This window comes from Bos grunniens, chromosome 7 (assembly GCF_055505025.1).
Source record: "Bos grunniens cultivar Pamir isolate PY7600 chromosome 7, Bosgru_T2T1.0, whole genome shotgun sequence".
In the NCBI taxonomy this organism is placed as follows: Eukaryota; Metazoa; Chordata; class Mammalia; order Artiodactyla; family Bovidae; genus Bos; species Bos grunniens.
In genome coordinates, this window is record NC_141171.1 from 77,695,766 (window position 1) to 77,710,107 (window position 14,342).

General features: G+C 36.6%; 1 long non-coding RNA gene across 8 annotated transcripts in view; it reads left to right on the forward strand.

Annotated features, from left to right (window-relative positions):
• The window catches only part of LOC147369852 (uncharacterized), a 1,128,106-nt gene that overhangs the window by 423,187 nt on the left and 690,577 nt on the right, over positions 1-14,342 (forward strand). Inside the window, exon 4 of one of the 8 annotated variants that reach the window (XR_015167973.1) lies at positions 1,303-1,416. The exons of the other annotated variants lie outside the window; for them this stretch is intronic. This is a non-coding gene — a long non-coding RNA (uncharacterized LOC147369852). Of the gene's footprint in view, positions 1-1,302; positions 1,417-14,342 lie in introns of those variants that run through there. 8 annotated transcript variants of the gene reach the window in all.

Sequence of the window (14,342 nt, forward strand, 5' to 3'; positions counted from 1 at the left end):
TCTATGTAGTGCTTCCAAAGATCTTGAGGCCCATGACTGCCACATACATGAGTAGAATAAATGCACTGCTGTGGAAATATAAATGAACTGTTTTGATAGAGCATATGGGAATATTATGCTTTATTAAGTATGTAACATTCATTCATTTAAGAAGTATTTTTTTGGGAAAAAAAAGAAAAAAACAGAAGTGTTTTTTGGAGTTCCTCCTATGTTCTAGGTACTGTTGAAGGCCCTGAAAAATCTCCAGGCAGGCTGTGGGAGTCCCTTAGAGTTTACATCTTAAAGAGGTAGAGGGAAAAAAGATGACCAAAAAGTGAAACTATATCAAATGTTGATCTCTGTAAGAAGAAATAATAATAAAGCAATATCAAAGTAATATAAGTGCCAAGGTAGAGTGTTTTCCACAGACTGCTTTATGTAGAGTAGTAAATGTGGGCCTCACTGATAGGATGATATGTGAACAGATACCAGAAGGAGGAGAACAGGAGGAGCACCAAGGATATCTGGGGTAATATTTGCATCACCATTAGCCATCTCATTAGCCATCACATAAGATATAATTTGAATTTACCTTTTTGGGCATTACATTGAGCATCGTTTCATATACACATGGGACAATTGTGTTTCTTTGTTTTTTACTTCCTTTGATTATTTTTAAAATTAGTCTTAAAAGGAAAAGAAACAATATAATCAAAATTCTGGAGGTAGAAATGTGTTTGATATGTTTGGGAGGAGTAGGGGAGTTAGTCTGTTTTGAGCAGATTAATACAAAGAGGGTAGTGGTCGCAGATGGGATGAGAGTGGCAGTGGAGGTGAAAATGCAGAACATCTTGTAAACCAATATACAAACTTCTACTTTTTTTTTCTCTCTCTCTCTGAGTGAGGTACAACATTAATGGAGAGGTTTAACTAGGGAAGTGGTTGAAGTTATGGTATTTATTTATTTATTTTTGAATAGGCAACACATGTAGGTTGTTTGTCTGCACTTTCAGAACCATTTTTATTAGCTTGTATAAGTTTCAGTTCAGTTCAGTTTGGTCACTCAGTCATGTCCAATTCTTTGCGACCCAACGAAGTGCAGCACACCAGGCCTCCCCGTCCATCACCAACTCCCGGAGTCTACCCAAACCCATGTAAGTTTATTTTCTGGCAAATAAAAATATTTACACATATATTTCTGTCACCATTATCTCAATTTTTATACCAATGTTTATCTACCATTTCTTGCTATTTTCATTTAACTGTGTGTTCTACAGACTTTTACATGGATAAATAAAAATCACCATTTTTTCATTTTTACAGCTGTATACTATTCCATTGCATGGATGTACCACTTTAATCATCATTGACCTACTTCGGTCCACTTCAGTTGTTTCAAGTTTTTATTATAATAAATAATGTTGCTATTATAAATAATCTTGTTTTCGATTTTTGCTATTTTACCAATGGTGCAGAAAAACTATTTAATTTTATACATGTACAGTAGTTATATTCCTACAAATGAATATGTACTCAGAGCTGAGGTTTTTCTGTGAGGTTACAGATATATAGTTTTGATAAAAAATGCTAGATTCCTTTTTGGACTTGCATCATCTTTATACTCATTAGCCATCACATAAGATATAATTTGAATTATCTTTTTGGGAATTACGTTGTGCATTGTTTTGTATACATATGGGACAATTATGTTTCTTTTGTTTTTATTCCCTTTGATCATTTTTAAAATTAGATTGATGGCTCTTTTCTTAATTTCAGTAACCTTTAATATATTAGGAAAAATATGCTTTATTTTTCCTAATATATTAAATAATTATTTGAGTTATTTATTACAAATATGGCTTGCCTTTATTCTTGCCTTAGTTGTTAATAATACAATGTATGACAAACTTTGTAAAAATAATTTTGGCTGCTTTGCTTTACATAGATTACAAGTGGGGGTGGATGGAACAAGGAAGCAAGTTAAGAGGCTATTGCAACAATACCAAGGGAGCAGTGATAATAGCTCAAATTAGCATGACAGAGGGGCTTCCCTGGTGGCTCAGAGGGTAAAGCATCTGCCTGGATGCCGAAGATCCAGGTTTGATCCCTGGTTCACGATGATCCCCTGGAGAAGGAAATGGCAACCCACTCCAGTATTCTTGCCTGGAGAATCCCATGGACAGAGGACCCTGGTGGGCTACAGTCCATGGGGTCGCAAAGAGTCGGACACGACTGAGCAACTGCACTTAGCATGACAAATGTAAAAAGGATTGAAAGTTATCAGAGCTAAAGTGTACTTTAAAGGTAGAGATAGCAGAAATTGCTAATGGATATGAGCTGTGTGGAAGGGAAAAAGAAAAGTTGAAGATGAAGGTAGTGTTTCTAATCTGAGCAACTGAAAGATGAATTTGTTGTTGACTGATTCCTTGGAGATAATAGGTTAAGGATGAGATTTCCAAAGGGAGAGGATGAGTAGACAATTGGATAACCAAGGCTTCTTTATGGGGGAAGATGTGGAGGGGAGGTTACCAGTTTAGGGCAAAATGGCAACGATGTCAGGTTGGCTTATTATTTACCAGGAAAACCAGCCACCTCATAGCCCCTGGCATTAACAGCCAACATGTGGCAGATGTTTTCCCTGTGATGAACTACTATAGTGGAACCATACTGATCTAAATTTAGAGCAATCACTGACTAGAGTGGCAGAGGCTAGGAGGAAGAGGGCAAGGAGCACATAGGTAGCGAGCGATTAAGCTCTATGGCTAAGATGGAGATGAATCATATCAGTTCACTTCAGTTCAGTCACTCAGTCGTGTCCGACTCTTTGCAACCCCATGAACCACAGCACATCAGGCTTCCCTGTCCATCACCAACTCCTAGAGTATACCCAAACTCATGTCCATTGAGTCAGTGATGCCATCCAACCTTCTCATCCTTTGTTGTCCCCTTTTCCTCCTGCCCTTAATCTTTCCCAGCATCAGGGTCTTTTCCAATGAGTCAGCTCTTCACATCAGGAGGCCAAATTATTGGCGTTTCAGCTTTAACATCAGTTCTTCCAATGAACACTTGGGACTGATCTCCTTTAGGATGGACTGGCTGGACTTCCCTCATAGCTCAGTTTGTGAAGAATCAATCATATAGTAACTCTATTTTTAGCTTTTTGAGAAACATCCATACTGCTTTCCATAGTGGCTCCACCAATTTACATTCCTACTAACAGATGTTCAAGCTGGTTTTAGAAAAGGCAGAGGAACCAGAGATCAAATTGCCAACATCCACTGGATCATCGAAAAAGCAAGAGAGTTCCAGAACAACATCTATTTCTGCTTTATTAACTATGCCAAAGCCTTTGACTGTGTGGATCACAATAAACTGTGGAAAATTCTGAAAGAGATGGGAATACCAGACCACCTGACCTGCCTCTTGAGAAACCTATATGCAGGTCAGGAAGCAACAGTTAGAAGTGGGCATGGAACAACAGACTGGTTCCAAATAGGAAAAGGAGTACGTCAAGGCTGTATATTGTCACCCTGTTTATTTAACTTATATGCAGAGTACATCGTGAGAAACACTCGGCTGGAGGAAGCACAAGCTGGAATCAAGATTGCCGGGAGAAATATCAATAACCTCTGATATGCAGATGACACCACCCTTATGGCAGAAAGTGAAGAAGAACTAAAGAGCCTCTTGATGAAAGTGAGGAGAAAAGTGAAAAAGTTGGCTTAAAGCTCAACATTCAGAAAACTAAGATCATGGCATCCGTCCCATCACTTCATGGCAAATAGATGGGGAAAGAGTGGACAGTGTCAGACTTTATTTTTCTGGGCTCCAAAATCACTGCAGATGGTGACTGCAGCCATGAAATTAAAAGACACATACTCCTTGGAAGCAAAGTTATGACCAACCTAGACAGCATATTCAAAAGCAGAGACATTACTTTGTCAACAAAGGTCCGTCTAGTCAAGGCTACAGTTTTTCCATTGGTCATGTATGGATGTGAGAATTGGACTATAAAGAGAGATGAGCACTGAAGAATTGATGCTTTTGAACTGTGGTGTTGGAGAAGACTCTTGAGAGTCCCTTGGGCTGCAAGGAGAGCCAACCAGTCCATCCTAAAGGAGATCAGTCCTGGGTGTTCATTGGAAGGACTGATGTTGAAGCTGAAACTCCAGTACTTTGGCCACCTGATGTGAAAAGCTGACTCATTTGAAAAGACCCTGATGCTGGGAAAGATTGGGGGCAGGAAGAGAAGGGGACGACAGGGGATGAGATGGCTGGATGGCATCACCAACTCGATGAACATGGGTTTGGGTGAACTCCGGGAGTTGGTGATGGACAGGGAGGCCTGGTGTGCTGCAGTTCATGGGGTTGCAAAGAGTCAGACATGACTGAGTGACTGAACTGAACTGAATAGTGTAAGAGGGTTCCCTTTTCTCAACATCTTTGCCAACATTTGTTGTTTGTGTTATATATAAAAAAAAATTTTTTTAATTCAAAAGGAGACATACACTCCAATGTTCATAGGAGCATTATTAACAGTTGTCAAGACATGAACTGATCTTAAGTATCCATCAACAAATAAAGAAGATGTGATACACACACACACATACACACACTGGAATACTACTTAGCTATAAAAAGGGAATGAAATTTTGCCATTTGCAACAACATGGATGAACTTGAAGGACATTTTACTAAGTGAAATAGGTAAGATGGAAAAAGAAAAGTGTTCTATGATGTCACTTATATGCAGAATCTTAAAAATACAACAAATTAATAAATACAACAGAGAGGAAGCAGACTCCCAGGTACAGAGAGAGAAAGGTAGTAGGCCCCAGTAGGGAGAAGAAACTGGGGAGAATTAATATAGCGGTAGGGAATTAAGAAGGAAAAGCTATTATGTATAAAATAAGGTATAATGATATATTGCACAATACAGGGGATATAGTCAAATTTTCATAATAACTATAAATGGAGTATAATTGATTTATGTAAAAAACAAGAGGGAAGATCAGTCATGTGAGGAGTTGTATGGGAAGCAAGCAATATTCAGAGAGCAAGAGAAAAGCCATGTTGGATGGCCTGATAATGTAGTATTTTAATCATAATGATCCAGTAAAGAGGGCAATTAAATGGTTTAGAAGAGAAATATGTTGGTGCTATATCCTTGAGTTTCTAACATGACACTTGATCTATACCAAATCATACTGTTTTGTATTCAGTAGGAATCTGTAGCCAACAGGGTTGCATTTGCTCCTGCCTTACTCATCTGTACAGAGATAGCAGAATAAAAGGAGAATTAAATTGAACCAGTGTTCATTTCCAGGCATTTCCAATTGCATTTCCAGGCAATTATGAGTGACAGGGGCGGGGTGGTAGAGTTGAGGTTAGAAATGGGATGATGGACTGTGGTATTCAAACTGGCTCATTATGAAGTTAGGACATGAAAGTGTGAAAAACAGTGGAAATGTGCTGGAATAATGGCTTACAGTTCTAAGATGGAATGGTAATTGTTGCAGCTGGGAAATTAATAAAACGATCTTGAATGACAGAAGATGATGTCTGGAAAATAATAGAATGTCTGAAATGAAGGTAAAGGAGAAAATGTAACAAATGTTTGGAAAAAAGAAGACTAAAAGCTATTGGATAATATCACAGTGTATCATGAGGTAGAGGATACTCATTCAAAAAGAAGAATTTAAGGAACTGAGAACCAGGAATTTGGAAGGATTATCTGTGTGACTATTAAAATGATTCAAGAACAAAGGCGAGAGTAACAGTAAACCAGGTACCAAAATCTCCAAGGAATGAATGGAAATTTTGTATTAGTCAGTAAATGACAACATAAAGTTTTCCTTTCAATTTTCTTTACATAGCTTCAGTTTTATATCTAGAACATTTTATTTATCATTAGTATCCAATAATACTTTAAATATATATATATGAATCATCTAACACTAAGAAATAGTCTCAAAAACTTTAAATTGTATTTACTTTCTTCTTTGAAACTCCTATTTTTTTGTTTCTTTGTTTTTAGAAATTAGCACGCTTGCTTTAACATAGTCGAATAATAGAGAATGGTATATGTTTTTTAAATTCCTACTCTTTACTTTCCATCTCATACTTCAGCAATGCATTTATTTCCTTAAAGTCCTTGCCCAGGGGAACCACTGAGTATGTGGTGCTTATATATTGCATAATCTAGTGCCCTTATTTTATAAGTGACAGAACTAAGACCCATAAAAAGTGTTGCTTGCTCAAGGACATTTGTCTAGTTAGTGTCAATTCCCGGTTGGGTCTTGATACCAAGATTAATGTCCTGATTTCTGGTCTAAACTGACTTTATGTAGTAGTGTGGGAGTATGTCTGATGAGGTTACTCTAAAGATATAGCCAAATAAATCACACAGACTCTAGGATTTGGTTTTGACCTGCCCAATCTGCTTTGCCATTAGGGAAAAAAAAGACAAAATAGGAAAAAAAAGACAAAAAAAAAAAAACTAACAAATTATAACTTGTTTCCATTCTGGAAAGGGTATATAAGGTATAAACTTTTTATATTTTAAATTTTGGGAGATTATATACTTTTGAAATACCCACAAAAGTACTCATAGTGACATCCAGATTTTATACACACTGACTACCATTTTTTTTTTAAATCAAGCAGTAGCCTACACTATACCAGTCATGAAACAGAAAAAAGAATACTGCCTCATCAGACCCTAGAGCAATTCTATAATGGAACTTAATTCACTAAATGAAGGCTAATAATTATATAACACATAGGTGGGAAATCCACTTGAAAATAATCTTAGTATAAATCAATGTGACTATTGAATAGAAACATATTTTCAGTCTCTATTCAAAGGTATCTTATTTTAAAATGTATCATATCTTATTTCTTTATCTTCATGTCATATACAAGTAGACAAAGTCAGATCTATATTAAGAAAGTAAGGATAAGAATATTTTCCAAATTCCCATTTAAGGAAGGAAAGCCAAAAATAAAAATGACAGAATGTAGCAAGGAAGGAGGCCTACATTCTGAGATATATGTTGTTTCGAATTTCCAATATTAGTTCTCAATAACATATAAGAATTGGATGCACAAAGTTTCTGAGCTCCTTAGTAAAATATTTAATTTATCACCAAAATGTTCATACCCACACCCACAACCCCCACACCCACACACACCCCCATGCAACATACAAAGAGAAGCCTCTCAAAATTTTAGGCATCAGAGAGGAGAAAGCCACAGTGAATTTTTTTCCACCCCATATTCAAAACATTTTCATTTGCATCATACATTTAGCAATTTACCTTTTTTAAAAAAATTATGTCTCAGGCACTCAACTCAATCATAGGGCAAGAATTATTCTTAGACTCTGTACTCCCATAGCAGTGAGTAGAGTGCCCTGCACAATGACAGCTCCACATGATCATTGCAAGCACCCAACAAGACAAACTATGGTCTAATTAGGAAAAAGGGAATCAAAAATGATACAGTAACACTAGAAAGACCCAGAATGATCATTACTCTTGGATTTGTTTCCTAATATTAAAATAGACATATTCAGATTTAGAGAAAAAGAATATCTGAAAATAGACTATGAATAAAAAAGAAAGCCTAGCTCTTTAGTTCTATATAATAACACATTTATTCTAATATTCCCTTTTCAAAATATGAGTTCTTAAAGACCAAGAAAAAAAAAAAGTTAGACTAGGAATGTTTTCATTTACATTGTCCTAAAATATAGTCAAGTGTATATTTTGCCTTTTATTCTTATTTCTGTGCATTCCCTATGTAAACTCTTAAGATGAACAAGAGTGATCTATTTCTATTAACTTTAAAAATAGAAAAAAATAGGAAAAATTAGTAAATAAGGATAAGGAGAAGAGTCTTTGGTCTTTTCTTTGTTACATTGCCCACAAATATCTGAGAGGGGTGACAGGAAAGAGGTCAAAAGACTGAGACAGACCTGAGTCTACCTCCACCATTTCCTAGCTGAAAAAGAAATTGTTAGAAAGTCATTAGTTCTATACCTCAAATATACTAAGCATACAATGAAGTCATCTATTAATATTTTATGACTTCTGACACTATGGACAAGATATCATATTTTTGGACAATTCTTCATGTGAGAATATACCAGGAGGGTTTTGCTTTTTATTGATAGCATGATAGAATTTCATAGAACTTTACAGATACACTTTTGAAACCACTTCAAACTCTGGAATCACTACTTTTCCCCAGCTTCTCTTCCAACCCCAACTCCCTCAACTAACGTCACAGCCAGGACTGTATCAGGACAGCTCTGCAGCTCTTGCCATCGGCCATCTGCCACCTAGAACAGACTTCCAGGACATTCCATTCCATTAACACTCTTTAAAACTCAGCTAAAAATATTCTCTTCTTCCTTGCCTCACATATTTTAACTCCTCCCTACTAGGGATTTTAACATTGTATGAATGATTTTTTTTTGGCCTTAATGTTTTCTAATATCAATATAAATATTCTATTTAACTGACCCCAAAGATGATAATATATTAAATATGCATATAATTAATTAGCTTTAGTTCATGATGTCAATGACTTACTTAAAACAAATAATTAACCATGAAATAACGTAGTCAGTGTTTTTCAGTTCAGTTCAGTCACTCGGTCATGTCTGATTCTTTGCAACCGCATGAACCGCAGCACGCCAGGCTTCCCTGTCCATCACAACTCCTGGAGTTTACTCAAATTTATCTCCTTGAGTTGTTGATGCCATCCAACCATCTCATTCTCTGTCGTCCCCTTCTCCTCCTGCCTTCAATCTTTCCCAGCATCAGGGTCTTTTAAAATGAGTCAGCTATTCACATCAGGAGGCCAAAGTATTGGCGTTTCAGCTTCAGCATCAGTCCTTCCAGTGAACACCCAGGACTGATCTCCTTTAGGATGGACTGGTTGGATCTCCTTACAGTACAAGAGACTGTCAAGAGTCTTCTCCAACACCACGGTTCAAAAGCATCAATTTTTCAGTGCTCAGCTTTCTTTATAGTCCAACTCTCACATCCATACATGACTACTAGAAAAACCATAGCCTTGACTAGATGGACCTTTGTTGGCAAAGTAATGTCTCTGCTTTTTAATATGCTGTCTAGGCTGGTCACCACTTTCCTTCCAAGGAGTAAGCGTCTTTTAATTTCATGGCTGCAATCACCATCTGCAGTGATTTTGGAGCCCAGAAAAATAAAGTCTGACACTGTCCACTCTTTCCCCATCTATTTGCCATGAAGTGATGGGACCAGATGCCATGATCTTCGTTTTCTGAATGTTGAGCTTTAAGCCAACTTTTTCACTCTTCTCCTCACTTTCATCAAGAGGCTCTTTAGTTCTTCTTCACTTTCTGCCATAAGGGTGGTGTCATCTGCATATCTGAGGTTATTGATATTTCTCTCGGCAATCTTGATTCCAGCTTGTGCTTCTTCCAGCCCAGTTTTTCTCATGATGTACTCTGCATAGAAGTTAAATAAGCGGGGTGACAAACACAGCCTTGATGGACTCCTTTCTCTATTTGGAACCAGTCTGTTGTTAGGTAGCTGAAAAGTATAAATTTGCAAAATAAACATAAAAATGACATTTCATTAAAGAACGTACTAAGAAAAACAGACATGTACAATTAAGATTTAATTTAAAATTAAATTTGGGATGAAAGTTACTGAGTTAGTCAGATACCTGATGACCACTTCTAAATAATCTGCTCTGTTCTAGTTATAGTGTTTAAAATTTAGAGAGTTGAAGACTCCAGGAAAATTATAAGGTGGTAATACACATAAATGTAATATTAGATGTAAAGTAATTTTCAAGAAGAATAAAATTGGAAGTCTCACATTCCTGATTTCAAAACTTAAGAAAAAAGTTACAGAAATCAAACAATGTGGCACTGACATAAAGACAGACATATGGACTTTAGGAATAAAATAGAGGGCCTAGTAATATGCCCTCATATCTGAATGGTCAAATGATTTTTAACATGGGTACCAAGACCGTTCAACGTGGAAAGAACAGTGTGTTTTCAACCAGTTGTATTCGGAAAATTGGATATTCATGTGCAAAAGAGTAAAAGTTGGACTCTAATCTTATACCACCTAGAAAAATTCAGTCAAAATGTGTCAAAGGTCTGAAGAGTTAAAGCTATAAAAAACATAAGGGAAAAGATTCATGATATTGGATTTGTCAGTGGTTTTTTTAACTATGAAACAAGAAACACAAGAAACAGAGGGAAAACTACTAGAGTGAAAAATTGAAACCTTTTATATGTTAAAGAAGTGAAGTGAAAGTCACTCAGTCATGTCCGACTCTTTGTGATTCCATGGTCTATATAGTCCTTGGAATTCTGCAGGGCAGAATACTGGAGTGGATAACTTTTCCTTTCTCCAGGGAATATTCCCAACCCAGAGATTGAACCCAGGCCTCTCCCACATTGCAGGAGGATTCTTTACTATCTGAGCCACAAAGGAAGCCCAAGAATACTGGAGTGGATAGCCTATCCCTTCTCCAGCAGATCTTCCCAACCCAGGAATCAAACCAGGGTCTCCTGCATTGCAGGTGGATACTTTACTAACTGAGCTATGAGGGAAGCCCTATGTGTTAAGGAACACTAATATAAAGTGAAAAGACAACCTACAGAATGGGAGAAAAATATTTGCAAGTTACATCTGATGAGGGGTTAGTATCCAGAATATATAAAGAACTCTTTATAACTCAACAACAGTAAAAAACAACCAAAGAAATTTTTAAAATGGCAAATAGGCATTTATCCAAAGAAGATATACTAATAATCAATAATAACATGAAGACAATCAGTATCATTAATCATTAAGGAAATTCAAATCAAAGACACAATGATACTACTTCACACATATTTAGATGTCTATTTAATTTTTTTTAAAAGCAAAACAGGAAATTGTAAGTCTTGGTTAGGATGTGGAGAAATGGAATCTCTTTTCATTCCAGGTGAAAATGTAAAATGGTGTAGCCACTGTCCAAGTGGTTTGGAAGTTCCTCAAAAATTAAACATAGAATTGTCGGATGATCTGCCAATTCTACTTCTGGGTTGTTTTTGTTCAGTCGCTCAGGCATGTCCAACTCTTTCTGACCCCATGGACTGAAGCATGCCAGGCTTCTCTGTCCTTCACCATCTCCCAGAGCTTGCTCAAACTCATGTCCATTGAGTCGGCGATGCCATCCAACCATCCTGTCCTCTGTCATCCCCTTCTCCTCCTGCCTTCAATCTTTCCCAGCATCAGGGTCTTTTCTAATGAGTCAGCTCTTCCTATCAGGTGGCCAAAGTATTGGAGTGTCAGCTTCAATATCAATCCTTCTAATGAATATTCAGAACTGATTTCCTTTAGGAGGGACTGGTTTGATGTCCTTGCAGTCCAAGGGACTCTCAAGAGTCTTCTCCAACACCACAGTTCAAAAGCACCAATTCTTCTGTACTCAGCTTTCTTTGTGGTCCAACTCTCACATCCATTCATGACTATTGGAAAAACCATAGCTTTGACTAGATGGAATTTTGTCGACAAAATAATCTCTGCTTTTTAATATGCTGTCTAGGTTTGTCATAGCTTTTCTTCCAAGGAGCAAGCATCTTTTAATTTTATGGCTACAGTCACCATCTGCAGTGATTTTGGAGCCCAAGAAAATAAAGTCTGTCACTGTTTCCCTTATTTCCCTATCTATTTGCCATGAAGTGATGGGACCAGAAGCCATAATCATAGTTTTTTGAATGTTGAGTCTTAAGCCAGCTTTTTCACTCTCCTCTTTCACTTTCATTAAGAGGCTCTTTAGTTCCTTTTTTTGGATATGTTATTTTCCAACATATATTGAATATGTTTTAATACATATTTAAATATATAAATTTAAAAGATATTAGTTATATTCCTGGAAAATATATTTTGGGATTTTTAGTGGGAATACCGTGTATATAAATATGAGGAGAATATTTTACTTAATTTATACAATACCTGTCTGTGGCAGCTGGGTTAAGTTCCCAACTTGTTTACAATGATTTTCCTATATAAATTTGAAAATTTACCAAAACATTCATCAAACTCTTAGAAGGACAACTGATGCCTAAGTGAGGGTAAAATAATTCTGTCAATCAGAACTAAAAAGAAAATTCAAATATGTGCACATTTTTTACTTCCAATAAAAAAAGTATGCAAATCCTTAGGAAATTGTTAATATATAAATAAAGAGCATTCACAAGTGAAATACATGTTGTCCCTCTGAGACCTTAGCCATTTTAACTGCTAAGTCATACCTAGGGAGGGGATTACTTTCAAGGGAAATCATAGCCCCATAAAAGAAAAAGTGGTAGACTATAATATCATTGCTTGAGGATGTTTCAGGACTTAAGATTCTCTTTGAATATATAATTTTATAGGTCCATAGTAAACTTAAAATTAAACAAAATAATTTGGTGTTCAGTATTCATTTCAGGCACAGAAAGCCCTGGATAAAGACTGGGTAAAAGGATCTCCTTTCCTAAGTCTGCTCCTTAAGAATGCCAGGGTATTTCTGTTCCTAATCTTGACCACATAAAAAACAGAAATGATGATTAGGACTGTGACCAATCTGCACTGGAGACATTAGGCAAATTAACCCAAGTTTGAACTCTATCGATTGAGATAATGGCAGTAAAATTGCTCATCCTATCATTATATTTATATCCTAATGGTTCAGACAATAAAGAATCCGCCTGCAATGCAGGAGACCTAGGTTTGATTCCTGTGTCAGGAAGATCCCCTGGAGAGGGGGAATGGCAACCCACTCCAGTATTTTCGCCTGGAGAATCCCACCAAGGGTTACAGTCAATGGAGTTGCAAAAAGTTGGACACAACAGAGTAGCTAACACTTTCACTTTCATATTAGTACAGATTTCATTAAAAAAAAAAAATCTGTGAGATCCAGCTAGCTTAATATAGTATCAGGTTTTAGGAGAATATCCCAAACACTTCCAATATATTCTGTATTGGCCAATTAGTACATAACACCATAGGCGTAAGTACCATTATTCTATTCTTATGGGAAACAATGCTGATGAAACAAAGGTCGTTGAAGACTAGGACTGCTTCCAAGCAGTAGTTATGCTGTCTATAGCATTAAAACAAACAAACAAACAAACAAAAACAGAAAACTTTCATTCTCTTCCATTTAAAAATGGCTTTCAAGTCTTAAGCGTTTTGTTAGATATGCCAAACTAGGAACCCAGAATGAAGGAGAAAGGGAAAGAAAAATTAGAGTATGAAGCTGTTAATACATTAGCTAGTTTTTTTATGAAGCATTTTGAAGCATAGGATATTAAATCACCTTTTCCTGTTCATTTCCTGTTCAGTTAGCTTTTGAGTCCAATAGGCTTCAAAGCCCAGATGGAAAAGCAAGGCCCAAAGAGACTGACTTATAAGCACACAGTTTAAAAATTCAGCAAAAGAAGTAGTGTTATTTCTAAGATCTCTCATAGACTCTAGCTAGTTTCTGTGATGTTATAATAAAAACTGAAAATAAGGAAAGACAGAGAAGGAAAAAAGAAGAGGAGAAAGAGAATGAAAAATAAAGGAAGAAAATAGGAGGGAATCAAGTTTTATGAAATGACTTAAGTGGCTTTTTGAGGGTTTTAAAGCAACTACAGAAAATACCCTTCTTTTTTTGCTTATTGATGGCAGCAGCAAATTATAGGTTTGTTTTCCATACCATTATACAGTCAGTGTCAATGATAAACCTCACCCCATAAGCTGCATTTAAAAATCTGATCTTTTTCATTCCTGAGTGGAGTCTGTGGCCAAGAGGGAGAATTTGGAAGAAGCCCTGCCTTGATGGACAGAGGAACCTGGTGGGCTACAGTCCATGGGGTCGCAAAGAGTCGGACATGACTGAGCAACTTCACTTATTGACCCAATAGCTCATGACTGGGTATTTGTTGAACTGCTGACCTCACAATGGCTGCAGCTTTCAAAAGTGCTTAACTTAGTAGCAGAGAGTAACTTACCCCCTGGTGAAATCAGGATCAATACTTATTAAATACTTCATGAAGTCTATTCATTTCTAAAACAGCCACTTGTCTGCCCTTCTTGTCATGTTCTGAATTAATTTGATATGTAATACAATCCTTACATTTTATGTTAGGTTACTTATATGCTGAAAAGGGAAAGACAAACCAGGGATGATGGGGCGGAGAGGAGAGCTTTCTCCTTTCTCTTTTTTTGTGCATTAACTGTCTCTTCTCCCTTTTCTAAGAAGTTGAATATAATACCCTCCTAGACAATAATTGCATTCTTCCCTCTTCATTTATTTTAGTCTAAACCCACAAGCAAAAC